Consider the following 13,404-nt stretch of genomic DNA (forward strand, 5'->3'; position numbering starts at 1 on the left):
AAGAAGAAAAAATAGTCATTACTTACCCTATGATAACTATGCTGCTTCCAATTACTGTTGTAATCAATATGGATCCTGTGGCCAAGCTTGTCTTGCTTTTCACAGTCCTCAGTAATACAGACTTTGAATTGTAAAGCTGCTGCTGATACAGGGTCATAGCTACCCTGACCTTTACCCAGTACAATGGGAATTCATGTGTATGATTCTAATAGACACACTATTAAAAATAAATTAATGATTGTCTTGCATGTATGCACATATATACACCTACAGTCCATATTGCTACAGTGTTTCAGAGAATCAGTTACTGTAGAGTAAATATCTGTTGTTGTTATATGCTTCTGTTTTACTGGAATATTTAGAATATATTGTCAGTGTATTACAAAATGGGTCTTGTTGCCATGACAAATTAGTCTTTTTAAGTGGTGAATTTCCTGCACCTTCTAAAATAATTTTCTTGAAATACTTGCTGGTTTTATTATTGGTGCTTGCTTTAATTACCATTTAGAAATGAACGGAATGGGAGGTACAACAGATTATCATTACTTATATGTTCAGCAGTTAAATTCATAGCTTGAAAGCCAAATGTAACAAAATGCCCCACAGCTCTTTAACACTTTGCTTAATACAGTTGTAGAAGAACCTTAATTCATGTTTATACAACCAGCTGTAGAGTGTTAAGGCTTCTGGGTGATGTGGTAGTTCACTAATGCACCACCTATATGGGCACAGTTTATCCTCTCAAGCATCACCTGGAGGGTGTAAAAAACGTGCTTTTTATGGAAAAAAAAGAGAATTATTGGAGGAAAAAGGTCCTTAAAGACATTCCAGTCACTGCCTGGTCTTGGCGTAATAACCTGTTTGAGATGGTTGTAAAATCACTTCCGCTTCCATACTGTGACTCTGTTTGTTAGAGGGAACAGGGTTAAGACAAAGAGAAAGCACATCTTAATTCACCCAGGGTGTTCTGAGCTATTATATCAAAAAGCACAAAAAGCTTTTTGAGAATTTGTATTTTGAGTATTTGTATTGTATTAAGTACTCTGTTGTGGAAATCCACTGTGATGTGCGATAGAAATTTAGTCCTGGCACCTATGGAAAACATTGGAACCTGCATTCCCTTTAACTAAAGCTTCTCTGTTTTTTGTAAGGCACCAGATATGCCATTAATTCCAACTGTTCTTCCAAAATGACTGATAGTTGAGGCAAACTCTTTCTTAATGTGAACCCTTAATATTCCTAATTTTATATCCCTGTACTTGTACTGAGAGGTCATAGTCCTTAGCTGGGGATATCATTTGGGAATGCTCTAGCGTAACTGAGATCTATGACCTCTTAATAAGCATCAGGAGAAAGAGATGGGGATCATTCTACAACATGCCCTGGGGGTACTTCCCCTTCAAGAAGGCAAGCTGGAACTGTTCAACTTTTTTCTTTCTTTCAGTTTTTTACCTTCAGGGGGAAATTGATCGATTTGGAGATGATTATTCCATAATCTCTGAATTTTTGTCTTCTACACTGCAATGGGAACTCCTTGAAGTTGAAAGGGGTTGTGTCTCCTGTGTGCACTGTGGAATGAACCCAAGAAGTTTATGGGGACAGCAGTTCTCTTAGCACAGTTAGTGTAGACAAGTGTGGAACTAAAATACCAGGAGGGTCTGTGGACAAAAAAGGGTAAATTTGTTATTAAATATGGCTGGCTAAGCATGATCACTTATCTCAATGGATGCTTCATTTAGAATTTATGTTTGGGGGGAGGAAAGTGGGGATTTTCCCAGACATGTGGATGTATTAAAGACATGGTAGAACTGAGAGTTACCATGGTGAATTGAAGCAAACTAGAAAAGGTGAACTAGCAGTCAACTTCTAAAAAACTCAAACTTGACAAAGAGTACTTCACACAGATTTAATAATGACACAAAATGCTGGAACTTTATCTGTGAAATTTTGCTTTAAATTTACCCTTAGTAATGTTGTCAAAATCATGTTAAGTTTATACATGTACAAGTAAAGTGATTTAATATTTTTGTCTGTGGTATTTCTGAAGCACATAAAATGCAGTAAATCATTTTGCCTGTATGTAAACAAGGAAAGCACACTTTCAGGACAGAGAATGAACTGGAGTGCTTCAAAATGTGTTTTGAAATAGAACTCTACATAAGATAGTGTCATGGATTGGCACTTGGACGATACGTCTAATATATGGGAATTAATTTTAAATTTCATAAAAATACTTGTCACTGGTTTATTACCTCCCTCACCGTGACCAGAACTGGTGTCTCTCGTTTGTTTTACTGCTGGATCCCAGCAGGAAGTGCAGTCTAATGACTGAAGGAAGGTTGGGTGACTCATGCGGGGGAGGCTGGAGAAGGGTCAAGTTTTTCAAGTACTTTGCAAACCTTCTACCAGCTGTAAAAGCAAAGCATAGGGAAATGAAACGGCAGTTGCTAATTTACCTTTCTCTGACAAATGCAGGCTTCAGCATGAGTGCATAACACATCAGTTTTACTGTTAACACATTAAATGACATCAATAATTTTTCAGATGTATGTATTTATTTCTTATTGCTATTATCTGACTTCAGTAGTGATGCTTGGATTTTTGCAAAACACTGAGCATGTTTGATCTTTCCTGTAAATTCAGTTTCTAAGCAACAGATCCTTTGTCCTGAACTATTTTAATTTGTCAATAACCGTAGGTTTCTGTATGTTTCTAATTATACTTCTAAACTGCATTTGAAATACTTAAAACAGTTACAATATTTGCTTTTACTGTCATGTTATGATTAGAATATTTTGCATTACAGGACGATCTTTCCTTCACTAATCATCTGTGTAGCCTGACTGGAGAATGTGTTTCAATTTATATCTATCAATTGTTGGCTGTAATCTGTGCTTCACTGAAACCAATGGAAATGTCATTATTATGTTTGTTGAGGGCAGGATTTTTACTAGTGAGTTCAAATTCTCTTTCAATTATATTATTGCTCTCAGGATTCTTCTCTGTGGCACTCAGATCTCTGCCTTTCCAGCACTCTTCATCATTTCAAAATAGTCAGTGCTTAACAAACTTATTTCCAAATAGCACTTCCCAAACAACTGACAGGCTCTGGTATTAACCCTATAGTTTCTCATGGCAGGTTAGTTTGAAAGTAGAAAAGCCTCCCCTGTCCGACATGATAGCAGGTACTCTCAAAAGCAAAGGCTGAGAAAATGGAAGAATGCAGTTTATCATATTAAAATTAGATTCTGCCTCTTCTGTGACCCTCTCCACCCGTCATTGTCTTTGATTTTTCTCTTGTTATTTGGTATGCTTATTCTTGCTACTGAGGCTCTACTTTTCTGTCCTTGTTATCTTTATATTTTCCGTTCTCTTACTGAGTGTTTCTGGAGGTGTGCTTTTATTTCTGTTGCCTTTTCCACTAGCAGCAGGTCATGTATCCCTGCCGTTCTCCCTTTGGCTGAGAAGGGTGGAGTTGATTTTCTCTGGTGCTGGAGTATCCCACTGCTTCGCTCCTCCTTGTCTCTTCTCCCTTGTTTTTCACTCTCCACTTTACTACTGTTTGTCTCTGTTGCCTTTTTGCCCCTAGGATCTCTGGAGTAGTGCTACTATTCCTATTGGGTACTTCAGCAAGAATAGCACACTGAAACTCACTCAATAAACTTAGTTTCATTCTACAGCCTGTGATAGACTTGATGCTTTTTATAGGAGCCAAGAACATAGATGCAATCTCAGGTCTACAGCCCATCTTGTTATTTGCACAGTCATCCATTGCAACAGTCTCATTCTTGATTTGATCACTTTTTTATCATTTTTATAAATGCTCCAGCTTTTGTGTGATGTTTCTTTAGAAGTATACCATAGTGGATACCACTAAAGTATCACAAGAAGTTCCCAAGTGATAGGAACATTTACCCCTCAAAGCATGAGGCAAAAAAGTGTTTGGTATTCCACAGAGGATATGGGTTTTTGTCATCTCAATGCAGGCATAGCCGGCCCTGATTTATTGTTGAGGCTGAATTTGTGTATACTGAGTTGGCTTCATAGAGGCCTTTTCTATTGCATTTCAGTTATTGGACAGTGCCTGAAGTGCTTAAAAATTACTTGTGCAGTTCTCCTCTATAGGCATGGAAAGAGGCCCAATACAAATTAAAGGCTAAATTCTACCTATTGCAAAATTCATAGGCTTGGATATGAAATCAAAGAGAATCTCTGTATGCTGTGAGTCCCACAGATTTTTTCATACAATGCTTTTGAAACTGCACCTCAGTTAGTGGATCTGATGCTGTGAGGGTGGTGAAAGGGGCTAGCAGATTAATAAATACATGTTCAGTGTGTCAGTATTGTTCATTGCGTGTGGGGCAAACCTTACATTTGATATGCCTGTAAGAATTGCACAATGCCTTTCATTCTCTATGCTCCAAATCTTTTTTACAACTATTTATCTACAATACCATAAAATGTAGCCAGCTTTGCAGAAGACAGCAGCTAAGACCCATGAGACATAGTAGGGGGAGACAGGAAACTCTGGCCAAGAATAATGTGGCAAACCTCCTGCTCTTGTGAAAAATGCCACAGGATCTCTGCTGTCCACAAAAAGCAGATTGCACTGCAACTTTTAAGATGCAGATGGGTGGATTATTCCACACATGCATTGCCAAAAAACGGCTGCTGCTTTGTTTTTCAGGTGAGTAGTACTCATGGGAGTTCTGTGTTTCAAAACGGTGTGACTCTTCTTTGTCACTCCTTCGTTTCAGAGGTAACTGACAGCACAAGCTCTTTTACCATACACAGAGGGAGGCTGGCCCTGATAACCTAGCCATAGCTGTAGAAACTGTTCTGCATGCAAGGGCTGTCAGTCCCACACGATTCTGAATCATGGGGTCGAGGAAGCAGCTCAGGGTAGTGTTTAACCCTAAAGTCGTATCCTGGCCCTCCCTTTTCTCCTTACCTCTCTTCTCTGGGAGCTCTAGCACAATATTTTGACTTGTGAGCCCAGAGGGTTGACTGTGTGGCAGACGCTTAAGGTAATTATGGGCTTACTTATACATTTTACTGTCAAATTACGTAATTTTCGATAGAGGGCATAATGTATGCTTTCTAATACATACTCGTTGACGCTTGGGGTTCTGCCTCTTATTAGATAGCTTAAAAATCAAACCACGTGTTGTAACAGACCCCAGTACAATTGACATAAAATGCGTGCAGCATTCCTCCCTTTCCCTCCATAACATTCTAGGATGTATAAGAACAGGATGGTCTGTGGAAGAAAAGTTTGGATTTGAAATCTTTTACTGTAATACGTGGAATGAGTTTACTAAACTGTGGAAGCTATTAGGGGTACAGGAAATGTTGTGTATTTAGGTAGTCAGTGTGCTCTTAGTGAATTGAGACATGGAATAATCATTCTTCCATCAGCCAAGTGTAGTAAATGTGGTTTGCAATCCAAATGTTATTTGCATAGTTTATAGGCTTGCCAGCTATTCTCTTAACAATGAAGTATATAGTTTTATCAGAACTACATGCCCGCTTCCGAGGAGAAGGAATGGGAAGAGCAGAGAATGACATCTTTTACAAACAAATGAACAAGAAAATTAATTTGCTATTGACTAAAAATATGTTTTGATTACACATTGCAATTGCATTTGGTGACACTGGAACTGAAGAAATTTTACATTGAGTGTAAAAATGGTTCTTATCATTTCCTCTACTCCTGTGGAAGTGTCTTTTTTTGGATGGAAAAGAGGCACATTTTTCAGCCAGCATCTTTTTCTATAAAAAGATGTTACAACTTTTGACTGTCTCTAAGTTATTCGTTATAGTATTCTCTTTCTCCTTTCTTATACATTGCTTAAAATGACAGATAAAAGATTGTTACTACTTCTCAATAAGCAGTTAAATCAGATTGAAAGAAGAATCCTTGTGAGTTAATTAGATTGCATATTAGCTTTAGGGACATGGCTCCAATATAGAACTCTTCAGTTGCCTTTTGTGTAATAGTCTTTGCCTGTAAAGGTGTTGTATGTTAAAATTCCAATACAATTATGTTTTGTGTTTCAATTAAAAATCTGCTTTGCAGTTAGCATTTTTGCAAGCATTTCATCTATGAGAAACATGGAGAGTCTTCTTTTTTTTCCTCAAGAAACTGTACATCATCTCCTGGATCCAAGAAGTATCTATTTTTGTACGTGGATAGCTAGCCTACACTGGTGAAATGCTTCTAAAATAACATGTGTAATGTTGTATTGTGTAAATAAAGACTGCAGCATTCCCCTTTTCCAGACCTTATGAGCATAATCAGGCATACCATATTTTAAGAAACACTAAGCCTGTCTGAGCAAAATGCCTGCAGGATCTCATACTTCTCCCCCTATTTCTATTTTTTTTTTTAAACATAGACCTGGCTCAGATTTATGTAGTTCATTTGAAGTTCAAGCAGTGAGTGGATTAATCATTCAAAGACAGATGGCTAAATAAAGTTACTTTACCTTAAAATTTGCAACTCCAAAACTGATCTCATAAAATGAGTCCTCGTATGTTCTTTGGCATGATTCTTCTGTACCCAGTCTGCACTGTTTTCTATGAGCTAGAACAAGAAGGAGGAAAGAATAAAATTCCTATTTGCAATCTAAGGCATGCTTGGTGACTTGTTTCCTCCCTGATATTTAAAATTAAACCCACTCACTAAGCATGCTTTCTTAGCATTACCAGAAGTACCACTGTTTTCTCTAAGCTGAGGAAGCATGAGGAAATTATTCCCAGACTGAAAGCCAGTAAACTTCAGACTAGAATTTACCTTTACAGATAAAGTTAAGTAATTTCACAGAATATTAACCTTCTCCGCATTGCCTCATTATTCAAGGCCATGTCTTTCTAACTTCTTGTCTTCCCTCCCCACTTCTCATTAATTTTTTAAATTTCTTACCTTTCTTCCTTTCTGTGTTATATTTGCTGAGAACATGGAAGACTCTTATGCTAATAGAAAGGGAAATGATGTAGCTCTGTGTTTGATCTGCTGGTTTTTAAAAATAATTTAGGAGTAGTAAAAATCTGAACATCAGTGACTAATGTTTCTCACTTTCAGGACTTCTGTGTTACGATTATTTGTCTGTCCTTTCAGAAGATTCATAAATGAAACAACAGACATGGTTATTCAATACAGATTTGAGGAAGAAACTGGGGAAATGATTCTACTTGATTGCTGACAAGAAAATTAATACAAGCCATTGCTCCCTCATGAAGAAAATAGGTTTAAGGTCCACTCATTTCTTCCATTGTTAAGCCATGAGTAGATTTTAAGTTATTTAAAATTACTGATCCTGAAAAAACAACCTACATGAAAGAGGTTCAGAGAGTGCATAGTTGAATGTGGAGGGGACCAGGTGAGAGTAGATGTTAGACAAATTACCGTCACTTTTCATAAGTAATTACAGTCAGAATCCTCTGCTTCATGTAGATAGTTAGTAACTTCAATGTTTTCATCCAGAGAAAGGCATACAGCTTTTTTTTTTTTTTTAAAGTAATTTTGAACTTCCATATTGCAATGACTGGTGAAGAAATACTGTGTCTCTCTTAAATCCTGTCTGTCTGAGGTTTAACTCCCAATGTGACAGTACCTTTTTGCCTTAGGCCTTTGATGTATTTATCCTCACAGTGTCTCAGAAAGGTTAGGAAGATCTAAGGGTACTTAAAAATTCAATCAAAAAATGAACTTAATCACATAAGGTGAGATATACATGCTTGCATCTGAAGTTGTGATCCTGAAACGCTCTGCTCAGCTGTTACCTCCCCTAAAAGACACCTTTCTGGCACATTTAATGGTCTCTTGTCTCAGCCTGAGCCCAGAAGTACCACTGTTTTCTCTAAGTTGAGAAAGCAAAAAGAAATTATTCCCAGACTGAAAAGCAGTAAACTTCAGACAAGAATTTAACTTTACAGGCAAAGGTAAGTAATTTCACTGAATATTAACATTCTCCACATTGCTTTGTTCTTTTGACCATCCCACAATCTAATGCTTTCCACTGCTTCTTCCAGGCCATCAGTGAAGGAAACTTTTGCATATGAAGTGAAATGGTATACCAGGGAATTGTTATTCAGGAATGTTCCACTTTCGGATTTGGGGCATTAAGATGCACAGGTTATTTTAAAAGAAAAAGTAACACACCCAAAAGACATAATGATAACTCTACCTTACCTATTCAGATTGTTCTTAAATAGCATCATGCAGTTAAAGTGCAGGAAAATGCTGCTGGAGATCCTCTGCTAGAGCCATGAGGAATGAATGATGCGAAGGGGGGGTTCTTTATTCAGTGGTGTTGCATTTCTCACTATTCTTTGCCCTTTTCCCCTTGGCTTAAATGGAAAATAGGAATATATGGCATTCTAGGATGAAATTACTGGTAAAAAGCAGGCTTAGTAATTTTAGTAGGATTCTAAGCTAGCCTTTTCCTTATACTGGTTATGCCAGTTAGTACTGTTACAGGGAAGTAAGTGATGGTGCTTGCACATGCTACCAATCACTCGCACAGTGGATTTCCATATAGCTGTAGTAGTACTGAACTAGTTTCCATGTTGTCCTTTTCCCGTGACAGATTATACCCTTGTATTTAGGATACAAAGTGAATTTAGGCTTTGTGGAATCTGACTGGAAAGTAAGATCTGGAAGCATAAAACTTGCACCAACAGTGCTTTGCTACAAGGTTATATATTGATTTAAACTATAGGGTCCTATCCATGAAAGCTTCTATTTCAGAAAACGTTTTCTGGGAATCTTTCTTTATGAAAAGTATAGCAAGCCCTTAAACAAATTGCTACCATTTATAGAATTGTATTCAGAAGTGTGTGTTTTATTTGAGATCTCAAATACCTATCTCTGCAACTCCAAAGTAAAGGATGAGGCTTTAAAGATTAGAGGGCAACATCTGTTAACTCTGGCTGTTTTGCATAACTATATACCATATAAATTTGTTCAGATGATTTGAAAATAGGTATGCATAAAAGTATGCCCAACATTTAGTTTACTGACCATAATGTGCTGCTCATTGAAACGAGATTATGACTTGCAAATGGATCTCCAGTCTCAGTAATTTTGCAGACATGTAAAATGTCTTCTGTGGAAGAAATGAAAGGATGGCAAATCGTGTAAGTGAGGTGAAGTGGAGAACTTGATTGCTAAAATCTTTAATTGCTGAATAAATACCTTAATAGCTGAAAGGATACAGAGGTGCCTTAGACCTATGTCACTTTGCACTGAAAGCTAACAAAACAGTCCTCTGTTCCTCCACCCTCATCACTGTTCCAGTTTAATTTATGAAACTTAAAAGATTTAAATATTGGCATGAATAAATGTGACCCAGCAAAACAGTAATGGCAACTGTAACTCTGTGCTTTTAAGTGATGCTGAAAGCAGAACTAGTATCCAAAATGAGGGAATAGAACTCTGGATTTCAGTGTAGTAATTTCAACATACTCACACAAAGATTAACCTTTTCTCTAAAAGTAGTAGTTAGGTATTACTGTGGCAGCCTTCTTTGGCCTTTTATTTGCTTTACTTATTGGTGTTTGCTAGAGCAACTGAAGAAGTAAATACCTGAGGAAAGGACCTTGTGCTCAGTGTAATAACCAGATTAATTTGGGAACCTAAGATGAATTTGTTCAGGAACTCTTTGTTCATAATATGCATGTCTACTGAAGTACAGGAAAGCTAAGCACAAGCAGATAATGGACATTCTGGCTCCTGTATTGCTGATGTTACCCAGAATTTTCCATCGTCATCTGGGTGTCAAAAGGGAAGAGGGTGATGAAGAAGGAAAGTTTATTGCATAGGATGAAGTAGGATGGATCTCAGTGCAAAGAGCCTTGCAGTAGTGAGCAGTAACCGTGTTATGTCTGTATTGTATGGGATAATGCCATGCAGAGATAGTTTAGCTCTTGAAGTAAGAGAGTTGTATTAACTTGTGAGCAAATCTCTTTCTCAGGATGCTGCTTCAGTTCCAGGGCTGGCAAGATCCCCAGTAACTTGTGTTTTTTATGTGTGCTTTAATGCACAGGGTGGATGTGCCAAGTCTGTGTACTTGATTTGCAAAGGACAGAGATGTGCTAGTTTCTGCTTAACTTGGTTGTTGATGTTGCATGTTGTCTGCATAGTGTGACAGTCCTTTCATAGAGTCAACTCTCTGAAATATGAATTTCTGTAGAAAACAGTAGTTTCACACCTGTATCCTCTGAACTTGGCAGGTGACTGAATCCAGGAGACAGAGTCTTTCAATCACTGAAGGCAGAGGTGTAGTTAACTTCAAATGCATTGCTCAGCCTGTTGAATTTGTTCACTATTGGCCTGCTCTAAGTTAGGGGAGTGTACAGGTACCTTTCTGAACAGGGGAACAGAATACAGTCTGTTAGCAGTACTTCTCTGTGTCACACCCTTACTACAATGTGTTTCATTTTATATTCCATTTTTCCTTGTTAATTTGATCCTGTCAGTAGTTAAAACCAGATAATTTGATCCAGAAATGATGTGAATTATCTATGGAGAATTGAAGCGTACGGAAATTTAACATGAAAGAGAGACCTGTCTTGCACCTGTTTTTCTGCACCAGTATACAGTGACCCTAGAGAAGTTAAACAAGGAATTTTCCTTTGAAAGAAAAGGCAGAAATTCTGCATGATATTAAGGAGAAGAGAGCCTCGGGGAGGATCTTTCAATCACTGTGAGCTGACAAAATGCTCCAGAGCAGCACAGTCCACTTTTAGTGTCACGTTGAAGAATGGAGACACAGTTCAAGGGTGTGCTATTAGTATCACCAACCCAAACTTCAAGTGTACATGTGATGGAAAGGACCCTGCTGTAGACAGCTAGCTCAGCTGCTGAGTGGTAGTAACTTGAGAATACTAACAGGTCTTTTTTTGAGATCTTATTAAAGATAAGGCTCAAAAAATTCTTGAGGAGATTCGAATCATTGATTTATTTATCATTATTTTTAAGCCAGAGCACACTGACTGGTTTTTAAATATAGAAAATGAAAACAAAAGAGAATAACCTGGTGAAGTATAGACACTGCTGCCATCTTTATTATTATCCTGTGCCTCACTCAGGTGGTGTTCACAGTTACCTGGACTACTATCAGACTTATGCCTCGAGGACATCTACAGTGCTCATGAGACAGGGCTTTATAGAGCAGACTCACACAGCACTCTGCTTCAGAAATGAAGTGATTGCTGGCCAGGAGAAATCAAAAGGGAGCATTACATTACTTCCCACTGCAAATGTGATCTGGACCAACAAGCTGTAACCTGTGCTGACAAGAAAATTAGCCTTGCCACTGTATTTTAAGGCGGAAAAGCATTTTTGGGTAAGATGTAAGGCAGTTTCCCTTTGGAAGTATGGGGGATTGCCATGTTATCAGAGACAGGGTGAAGCTCTGGAGTGGGAAACCACAGAATGGTTCTAGTTAACAACTTTGAGGCATCCATGTGTCATTCATCAAACTTGCCTTTTGTCTGTCTGAAACAGAATAAACAAAGGAGATGGTCTCCTACATAGTTCTTCTCAGTGAAGTAGATAATCTTGGTTCACTGAGCAGAATATAAAAACAAGTCATTCTCAATGGCATATGCCATAATGAATGCTTGATTTTGAATGTCTGAGGAGTACATGCACCCCCTCAAAGCCACACTGTCTGAGTATGACACCCGCAGCTTCCATGACCGAAGAGGCTGAGAAAAATGTTTTAAGGGAGGAAGTCTTGATGGCAAGTCAAGGTAGGCATTTATAGACTGTCATGACAAAAAGCCCTGTGTGAGAACAAATAAATACATGAGCTTGTTTTTTTCAGTTTATAAAACTGTGTTTGCCAGGAATCGTAAAAATGGGAGCAGTAATTGGGATCAGTATGCAAATGCTATTTAAACTCTCCACAATTATTCCCTAAATCAGCTGTAGCTTTCTTCCCCATTTTCTTTCCTCCTCTAGCACATTTCAGCCAAAACACAGCCCACACCAAATTGGCCCTGCGGCATCAAAGCTGGCAAATCTAAACAGTGATAAAATAAGAGAAACAGAATTCATGTAATCGGAGATTTTATAGAGGGCACCTGCCAGCTTTTCAGGAGCTAACCAGAGAAGTGTCCTTCTGAGTAAAGCATCTCAGGAAATCTGTCCTCTGTTATGTACAGGCCCCAGGTTAAGTAAGACCTGGATAAAAGCAGCACCGTAAGCTGTGGCTGAAAGGAATCTGAGGGTCAAAGTGGATGACAGAACACAAACCAATGATGTTGCTGCGTAAAACTGTATTCAGTAATGGCATTTCTGCATCTTTCATCAGCTGAAGTTTTGAAGTGCTCTAAAGATGAAATTCTGTAGGAGAATATAAAGGTAATCTATACTTCAGTCTATACATCGAACCATGAGAGCCTCTCACATCACACAAGAAGGCTGTTTGTCTGTTGGCTTTTTCTGGATAGCCCAAAACATGGAAACCCAGCAGGACCACAGCACAACACCAAAGAATTCCAGCATGTTTGCCCCTCTGGAAAGAGTCTGTGTGGTCCTTCTGTGCTTCTGGGAACTAGCTGTGACTCACTGCCAGTACACTGGACTAGGTGTTGGATGGCTCGTCTTCACCTAAATCTTGGTCCTGGCAAAACATGGATAATCATTCAGCGTCATTGACAGAAAGCAGAAGAATGTGATTCTGCTGGCTATTTCTTCATGTACACAGTCACCAGGAAGGGTGATGTCAGGAAACTCTGTGGCACCCCACAAGAAAGCACTCTTGAGCGAGCAAGTAGTAGTCATCTTAGGAGGAAAACAATACATGGAGTCACTGCATGACTCCATACATTATTTCCTCTGTGCCCATGGGACCACAGATGAGTCAGCAACAGTTCGTGGTTTGTAGTAACAAAAGTAGCTGACAATTGTAACAAAATCAGTATGGATGCTTGGTTCTCATCCAGGGCCAGCGGGAGGTTCTCAACCAACAAAGCCAATGCAGTCTAGTCTATCAGGACATCTGTTGCTTATGAGGGGAGTGATGTAAACAAAGAACAGCCCTTTCTTCTTGTTTTATCTGCTCATTAACAATGTGATGCCTTGTGAACCATAAACATACAGTGTGTGTTAGTTACTGGCTTTGGTGCTGATTATACTGTTGTCAGATAGGAAGTCTCCTCTTTTAAGATATTTGTAGCATTGCTGCAGGAATAAAAATCAGGAGTGGACCTGCATCATTGAGGTGACCAACTATCTTGGGGTACGATACCACTGATGTCTAGTTTTCACACTTCATCAACAGCATAATTTTCGAACATCTCCCTCACACCACAAGCTGTAAAGCCTGTACTGAAAGACAAAAAGCCACAACTATACTATGCCAGAGGGAGATCACAGAAGAGACTCAGGCT

The 13,404-nt window shown here is 38.5% G+C and overlaps 1 protein-coding gene across 6 annotated transcripts in view; it reads left to right on the forward strand.

Annotated features, from left to right (window-relative positions):
• ZNF521 (zinc finger protein 521) overlaps positions 1-13,404 on the forward strand; it is a 232,744-nt gene that overhangs the window by 33,188 nt on the left and 186,152 nt on the right. The window lies entirely within an intron of this gene.

This window comes from Strix aluco, chromosome 1 (assembly GCF_031877795.1).
Source record: "Strix aluco isolate bStrAlu1 chromosome 1, bStrAlu1.hap1, whole genome shotgun sequence".
In the NCBI taxonomy this organism is placed as follows: domain Eukaryota; kingdom Metazoa; phylum Chordata; class Aves; order Strigiformes; family Strigidae; genus Strix; species Strix aluco.